This window comes from Pinus tabuliformis, chromosome 6 (assembly GCF_031772625.1).
Source record: "Pinus tabuliformis cultivar Carrire ecotype Pingquan chromosome 6, CPIR1, whole genome shotgun sequence".
NCBI classification, from domain to species: Eukaryota; Viridiplantae; Streptophyta; class Pinopsida; order Pinales; family Pinaceae; genus Pinus; species Pinus tabuliformis.
The window spans coordinates 966,443,647-966,452,852 of record NC_142292.1 but is presented as its reverse complement, the minus strand read 5'-3'; the positions used below and the strand labels follow the sequence as shown (position 1 = coordinate 966,452,852).

General features: G+C 34.4%; 2 long non-coding RNA genes across 2 annotated transcripts; one reads left to right on the top strand and one right to left on the bottom strand.

Annotated features, from left to right (window-relative positions):
* Positions 1-4,090: 4,090 nt before the first annotated feature.
* LOC149262206 (uncharacterized) lies at positions 4,091-7,348 on the bottom strand. The gene is made up of 3 exons (XR_016258846.1): positions 6,859-7,348; positions 4,726-4,821; positions 4,091-4,558 (listed from the first exon to the last, which is right to left on the bottom strand). It is a non-coding gene; the product is annotated as an uncharacterized LOC149262206 (long non-coding RNA).
* A 204-nt stretch (positions 7,349-7,552) lies between these two features.
* LOC149262205 (uncharacterized) lies at positions 7,553-8,331 on the top strand. The gene is made up of 2 exons (XR_016258843.1): positions 7,553-7,977; positions 8,100-8,331. It is a non-coding gene; the product is annotated as an uncharacterized LOC149262205 (long non-coding RNA).
* Positions 8,332-9,206: the final 875 nt, after the last annotated feature.

Here is a 9,206-nt window from a genome sequence, read left to right as displayed (position 1 = left end):
GCTTTGGGCAAGAGGCACACCTACGAGGTTTCAAATTTGTGACCTAATCACATTTTTTTTTATTTTTCATCATTTTTTTTTTTTCTCTACTGGAGGAATTGGTAATGGTTTGATTCTCACAACTATTACTAGCTTCTAGTTGAGGGTTGGTCAAGTGGCACACCCATGAGCTTCCAAATCTAGTGACTATTAAATAAAAAATACCTTAACAGTGCACTCATTCACCATCTTTTTTACATCTCATAAACTATTAAAACATAAATATAATATTTAAATATAATATATCTTTATTTTTCCATATAATTTAAAATAACTAAATACCCATTCATCATTTTTTTACACTTCATAAACTATTAAAACATAATTAAGATATTCAAATATAATATATTTTTATTTTTCTATATAATTTTAAAATAAGTGAATATAAAATTAAAAATTTAATTTCACACTAAAATATTTTAAATTTATATTTTGTATATTAAATAATTAATAAAATATATTCATTATAAAAAAATAAAAATAAAACTTATAAAATTTAGAAAAATCATTGAACTTGTAGTTGATAGGGAATAAAGTGTTTTTGTTTTGCTAAAAGCTAATCCTCTCTTTATCTGAGAAAACAAGTTAATGGTCTGAGACTAGAGGAGTGAAAGTGTGTTTTTTAGGGAATACCAGTGAGATAATTTTAAGTGGTGTAATTTTCTTTAAATAACAACGCTGAATGAACTACTAATGGCTATACCTACTATTAAGATAATTTGAAATGGTGTAATTTTCTTTGAATAACAATGATAATTAAACCACTAATAACTATCCCCACTATCCATCCCAATACAATAGTTTTCCGCATTAAACTTGTACATGTGATTTTCCCGAATTAAACTTGTACATGTTTAACCTCTTGGAGCAATCAGCGATCATTTACCGAGGACCAATAGGATAGAATACAAAGAAAAATTTGGTCCACCATTACAACGAAGTTTTGCTTTCAACTTATTTTTGGATGTTAAATGATTTCGATACACTCGCAGTTGATACGTAAATCATTGTGGTAGCAAATTTCCCCTTCCCCCTTGATCTTTCCGTTTAGGTTTCAGTCAAGTAGCTGGATCCGACTGTCAATATCGCATGAAGAATGTCAGTGGGAATCGACTGGAGCGAAGCTCTCTCCCAATGTTGGTTCCGGATCAGTCGATTCGATCGAGCCCCCTATTTCTTTTGATGAAGGAACCGAGCCAGCACTTTGAGAATGCCTTATAACCTTTTATATCTGAGCAAATACACCCCAAATTTGACTTCTGTATAAATGAATGATGAAGGTGATCCTTCTCCGCCTTCACCTGTAAAAGAAATTTGAAGCTTTAGGCCCTGTGTTTTGTTTACTCTACCTCCTTCATGGGCCTTGTGTGGGTTAAAACAAGTTTTACTATGTGATTCTCAATATTAAATTTGTCATTTGAGGCCTCATCTAATTCAGAATTGTTGTTTTCATTTTTTATTCTATAAGCAATCAGTAGCTATTGTACTCCTGAATTGCTTGTTTTGGCTTCTGGCAACTGTTGATACAGTTTAGTAGAGTCCTCTGCCTCTTTTGCGGGATCTTATCAGTTTTTATCATTGAAGTCTGGGTTTTGCTCCAATTTTGTAATGGACAACAATTATATGTTTGTCTTTATCCATGCTGAGAAAACATCGTATGCTAAGGGGCAACAAAGCTATTGGAGAAGTAGATGAATGATTTATAAAGGCATGAAATCTGACATGGTTCTATTATGATTTATCCTTTCTATGTAATGGTGGTGAGTGTAATTTGAATTATCCTATTGATAAGCATTAGTTTCATATTTGAATAATCTTCTTGAAATAATCTCTAACTGCTGGAACGTTGATATCTGAAACCATCTGATCCTTGAATTTTTTGGGGCTCTTACCTGTTTTACCTGAACAAACCCAACAAGTCTTTAGATTTTCTTTTTGATGGATTAAAAAAATTATATTATCAGGGTCGAAATGGCCAAATATATGTACATATTTTACAAAACCAGAGGCACTGAAAAAACGCCTCTTACCAGGACTGCCATATCACTACAGACATATTATTGGTACCTTCCAGATGGACTTTATATACCAAGATTTTGCATACATACATGATACTGTTATATCAGAACAGCTCATATGGAGTTACAAAACAATTTTTTAGATAAACTAGAGAGCTCGTAGACAAAATTTTGGGTGAATAAAACAAACTCAACATCTAAATGATAAAACCAAAATCTCAAAAACTTCAAAATGGAACTAGTAATGGGATGACAATAGTCCCCTGGAACAGCTGGGATTTCAATTGAAGTTTGGGCTGGAAACAACTGCCCAGGGAGCTCCTCGTCAATGGAAATGGGCCTGTCGGCCAGCTGCTTTCGTATCTACAGAAATTTTCCGTATTAACTTGAGAATTGCGTGTTTGATTTAGAATACCACCGAGCTCATTATGTCTTGTACCTTATCTATTGTCTGAAGCATTCCCTTTTGTGCCTTTTGTTCCTTCATAACCTTATGCATAGCTGCATGCTGGTTGCCTTTTACAGGACATTCACATGTAAAACAAATCTACTCCCTTATGCATGTAATCGTGGGAAACCTAACTGCCATTTGTCCTCGTTTACGGGTGTAACCAGTGTTCAAATCAGCTTAAGTTAACTGGATTGCATATTCTGGGAATATAGTAAGAATTTGATAGACAAGAGCAAAGTTAATTGTTTGACTGACTTTCTTTTTCTCTGTAGGATTCCAGAATATTCCTGAAATCTGAAATCAAGATAAAGATGTAGGATTCCAGAATATTCCTGAAATCTGAAATCAAGATAAAGATGGCACAAGAGCAAAGTCAATTGTTTGACCTGGATTGCATATTCTGGAAATATAGCAGAATTTGATAGACAAGAGCAAAGTTAATTGTTTAACTGACTTTCTTTTTTCTGTTAGATTCCAGAGTATTCCTGGAACCTAAAGAGGGCACAAAAGCAAAGTCAATTGTTTGACCTTGTTCCCGTTGGTCAGATTGTTTGACCTTGCTCCCGTTGGTCAGATGGAACAAGAGCAAAGTCAATTGTTTGACGTTGCTCCTGTTGGTCAGATGGAACGATGATAGAATGATATTGGTCAGATAGAACGATATTCCCTGAATCTGCAATCAAGATAAATAAGGCCATTCAAACCTTGTCTTCCAGTTGCCTCCCACTGCCGGCCATCCCATGTGAAGAGTAAATGTAGTACTCCAACCTGTATCCCTCTGCCAATGCATTAAGCAGTGTAGAAAGCAGCAGCAGCAAGCATTCATGGACTGTATTTGATTATTTTGTAATCAGGTAAACACAGCTCAACCAAGTAGATTGCTAGATTTTCTATCTGAACCATTTTGATAATAAATTTTATATCTTAGCAGTAGATTATTAGCACATACAATGAAGAAAATATATTTAAACCACAAAGAATTCTCAATTTTCCAGAGCCATTTGAAAAGTCGATTTGATCAATACATCAGAAGGTTATTCTGACAATACATCAGAAACAGTAGGATTAATCTTTTTATCACTTTGTCAGGACCTATGTTATCAGAAATGGCTAACGGAAACGAAACGAGAAAGGACAACGAGACGAGAAACAGAATTTAGAAGTTTTGCATTCAAGAAACGACGAGAGAAAAAAACATTCATTTACATAGCTGAAAATGTAATAATCCCATTTATGATTTAACCATAATGGATTAGTGTGTATGGCGAGACCCTGCCCCAATATATGACCCTGCTCCAATGCTGGGGAGATACAACAGTGGACCCTTATGATTAAAACAAAACATTCATTTACATAGCTGAAAATGTAATAATCCCATTTATGATTTAACCATAATGGATTAGTGTGTATGGCGAGACCCTGCCCCAATATATGACCCTGCTCCAATGCTGGGGAGATACAACAGTGGACCCTTATGACTTGCTCCAATGCACGGGAGATATAACAGTGGACCCTTATGGGCTGCTCCAAATTGATAACTTCTAACATTAACAATCTGTGTGGGATTGACATTGGGTGTGTGGGATTGACATTGGGTGTAGAGTTTGGCTTGATTTATGCTATTTATCTTATAAAAACTATAGCTTCATCAGAAAAATAAGAAATAATGGAAAATACATTCATGTAATGGGAAATGCCAAAAATCCCGATTGTCAATAAGCTTTGGTCCAAATTGGCAATTGAAGCGACATCTGCAATGAAACAATGTGCTTTCAATCGTAAGGTAGATTCCTTGTCTGGGAATACTAGTGTAATCACCCAGATCGTCGTTATACATTCTTCGATGTGCATTGTTGAAGATATGCAGCCCAAACCATCTCCCAAACAGGTAATGAAATATAAATTCCGAGCGCTGACCATGAAGACAAGAACGGACATAGAAAACAAAGTTTTCTGTCCCGTTCTGTTTCTTGTGCGTTTTTTTTTCCAGAAACCCTGGCTACCGTCTCGTTTCTGGTAACATAGGTCAGGACTAGCTGCTTTGAGAAACCTGACAACACATATGAAGTGGGATCAGTAAGATTGAACTTCGGTCGATTTAATATTGTACACAACTGCCAAGTATTATTATCAATGTATCAATCAAACTGCATCTTTGGAAACTTTTATAATTTAATGAAACAGAAAGATATTAGTTAGAGGGTTTGAGCTAATTACCATGGCCACTATCATTTTACATGTGTGTTGTTTTCCTGAGATGTGGATCAATTTGGATGTGTATTGTTTTCCTGAGATGTGGACCAATTCATTGACCTGTAACCAAATACGAATGAGTTCATATTTCAATATTCTGTAATCTGTTATGCAAAACTGTCTGTGCAATATTGTATTTCTTCTGTAGGAGCAGATTGTTGTTGTCCCTACTGAAAGAGTGTTTTATTGTGTGTATTTTTAAGAGCCAACCAGGTCTTCTATTCATTAGATATATACAAAAGGTTTCCTTACACTCATGCTTATGGATTTCAGTAAGTCATCCTACCTAGGGAGTTCAGAAAGGTTTCCTTAGAGTCATGCTTATGGATTTCAGTTAGTCATCCTTCCTAGGGAGTTCAGATATCTTGATATTTGCAAGCTATAAGCATCGCAGTGATACCCACTAATTGTAATTTCCACCTTCTAGTTCTCTGAATAGAAAGGTATCTATTCATGAAGTTTTTTATCCATGATGTTCACAGTGAGATACAATGTCTGGCATTAGTTCAAATTTCAGATGAACCTCTAAATTTAAGATTTTGAAGTAAAACCTAAGTTATTTGCGATATATATCTCTTCTAGATCTAGGATTGGCAGCAAACAAAATTAGCATATCCCATATAAATCTCTTCTAGATCTAGGATGGGCAGCAAACAAAATTAGCTATCAACCAATTAATCAGGATTACCCTAATCATCTCAGTGATTTCAACCTGCCTGCCTTTTCATATAATCTGGTGGTACATAATTCATGTTCTTAACCTACAAAGCTGCCAATAACTACTTAAAGAAAATTTCTCATTCACCCTCACACATTCACAAAGAAATATACCTCACTCTTCTTATAAAACTTTTATGTCTTTCTAACATATTCCACAACTGCCAATTGATTTTCAAGATCTCCATCATAAACACCGGAAAGAACCTTGTGAAAATAACTCTATGTATCCTGAATACCCCTATCAAGATTAGTAATCATTTTCATCCCACTTATAATCACAAAGCTATATTACAGCTATAAAACCTCCTAGCAATTGGGTGTGGATGTGGGTACTTTTGGTTTGTGTGTATTTGGATTTGAGCCAGTACTTCAAATAACAAAAACAGAGAACTATAAAAATTAATCAATAACACAAGTTTAGATTTGAGATGCTATTATTGTGACTGTGCTCTGGGTTTCCTTGCTTTGAATTTGCTAGGTGCTTTTAATCTCCCATTTTGTTCACTTGACTTTGTGCTGTCATTGAGAGAAATGACAGTATCCTTCTGTGTAGCAGTGCCATTTTGAGCCTTCTTTTTTATTTATAATATGCTTCTGTTCGTTTCCCCAGACTACATTTGACTATGCTATTGCTTCTAACCTTATAAAAATACCATTTTCTTGGAATTGCTGGAATCACAATGGAAAAAATAAAGAATAAGGTTTCTTCTTAGGCTCAGAGAGAATAGAGAACAGAATGAGGTTCTTGGAATGAAAATAAAAAACAAACAAATTAAATATATCTAGAAATAAAATGCTGGACAATATCAAAGAAACAGGTGGATTAACATAGAGATGCAAAATTCTGAGGTTTAAAATAAAAATTCTAAGAAAAATAAATATTTTTTGTTTTTATTTCTCCAGCTTAACTTCTTATAAGTTTACACTCAATAATCAATAGTCAAGTGTAAGCACTTGACTATAATAGACCCACACAATAACATATATATATATATGAAAATGGTGTTTTTTTAAACAAACATGTTTTTCATGTATTTTTAATTTTATTTTTATTATAATAATTCCACGCGGAATAAAAACAAAACATTCCCTGAAACAAAGTTTACCTCTAAAAATAGCATTATCCTCTTAAATGTTATTAGTTATTTTAAGATTATAATCCAATTCCCCACAAAAGTATTCTTTAAAAACTCTAGACTATGTCTAGACCCCTTACAGAGTTATTGTCACAGTCACAACCCCAAAAACTTTTCCTCCTATCGAGAAACAAAATATAGCACCATTTACATTGATAACTGGACACCAAATCTCAAACATATCTGTAATTGAATACAGACTGCCTCAATATAAAAGGTAATATATTAAATTGAAACTTACATTTATCTTAGAGATGTGAATTAAATTAATGCTTGATTGTCCAAACCATCAATAGTTGAATAAATGCTGCATCAATATAGAAAATTGATTGAGACTTAATTAATGCTGCATCAATATAGAAAATTGATTGAGACTTCCGGGCACAGTTGATCAATAAATATTAAAACAGCCAGAGCCAGAGCCAATCCTGTCAATGAAGGCCTAACCGGCCGTTCTTATTTCAGACCTCATTGAAACATAAATGCTTCTAAGATGTAAAGAAATAATAGTTTTCTTGCTGCTAAAACTCCAAAGTCAATTTTGAAAAAAATATAAATGCAAACAAACTGTTATACTCCCAGCATGTCAGACTGCATTTATGTTTCAATGGGGTCTGAAATAGGACTCGCCCCATCATAACCGGGAAGAGCCAAGGCTGCATTAGGCGGAGCCGTAACCGTAACCTGACGTCGCACAACCTCAAGAATCTGCACCCTGAGCAGCCTCTGGTTCATGGAATAACTGCTCTGTAAGCCTTATCCGAGACATTGCTCTTATGACAGCCTTATCCGAGAGCCTTATCCCTAAATGGACACGTCATAAGTTTATTTTGACGCGTGGCATACCCCATAGATGAAACTTGGAGAATATGCCTCCCTTAAAATGAGTACCTTCGGCGTAATAATTGTGTGCCTCCTCTCCTCCTTGCAGGGAGCTATAAGTGTCTGACTGTTCGGCCCTTTTCGTCAGATTGCAGTAAAAAGGTCACCATTCGATTTCCCTCTACTACGAAGCCCCTCACATCATCATCTGACTTGTCATTAACAGTCTCCTCTTCTTCTGAAAGCTTTATAAGTGCAGTAGCGGCCTCTCCAATAGCCATAACTGGACCAACTCCTTAGAGGAAGAAGTTAGGTTCTTGTGAATCTGGAGCTCTCTGCAGAAGCAGAGTAAATGGCACTTGGAATCTTAGTCACTTATTTTCTCTCCTCCTCTACTCTATTGCTCTTCCTGCTGCTTCTTCCTCCCAGTGAGTGCTCCCAATTAATCGGTGATGCTGCTTCTCATGATAACGCCAATGGCCGGAACGCAAATGCTATTGGAACGACTTCAGCACTCTGTGGCTGTGTGACTATCCTGGTATTCTGGATCTTGTTTGTGTATTTCTATTTGAAGTTTTTAAATAATCAAAAACCCTCCACTGCTGCCGCCGTCTCCTCCGACTTCTTTAATAACGAATACGGCATCATGTCACGACGCAGGATTCGAACTCAGAACCAGCAGAGCCAAGCCGAGCGTCGCCTGTGCGGAGACGGGATAGTTAACTGAGTGAAATGGAAGGAAACCTAACAGGCTTTTTATGCATGTAGATGTTGTGATTGCATTTCATGCAGGCCTAGTTTTAAGTGTAAGGAGATCATTTTATATGTAGCATCATGCTGTAATATTGTGAATAATAATAACAAATATACTCATATTACTTATTTGGAAGAACTCATTTGAAATGAAATATACTTCAATCTTACCCCCGACTCTATAGACCACCTGTGAGATTTTGAGATTTTGACGCTCTCTAAGTTTATTTCCTAGGTTCATTTCAAAATGTGTATATTTGCAAGTCTGAATTGCCGTGATATTTCGTTATCAATAATGATAATAATTATTGATAACAATAAACGAGGTCACATAGTTAGGGTTCTTTGTGGCTAAGTGTAATTATTGAATTTTGAATGTTTAATTTAATTATTGAATTTTGAAATGTATGAACTAATTATTGTATTTGAATAAGGGTTATTTTATAGATATTCTTGCTTAGTTTAAGTATGCTTACATTAGAGTAAGAAATAAATAAGACATACATGAATGGATGAATAAAGTGTTTTTTAATAGCCATAAAATACTGCTAATGATCTATTTAGTACTTGAAGGTTGAAACCAAAATTCTAAAACCATACTTCCAAACAAAAAAATTGTTTCTATTAAAAGTGGTAAAAAAATATTGATATCGAATGTTGAAAGCAAAATTCTAGAACCATACTTCCAAACTAGAAAATGTTTCTACCAAAAATAATAATAAAAAATATTGTTATTTTGCATTAAAAATTTGCTAACTAAAACCGCTAACATATACATATATATAACCTCTCATCAAATTCTATTTTTACACAATAGAACCATACTTCCAAACTAGAAAATGTTTCTACCAAAAATAATAATAAAAATTATTGTTATTTTGTATTAAAAATCTGCTAACTAAAACCGCTAACATATATATATATATATATATATATATATATATATATATAACCTCTCATCAAATTCTATTTTTACACAATATTACATTTGTACGAATACATATGAATACGTTC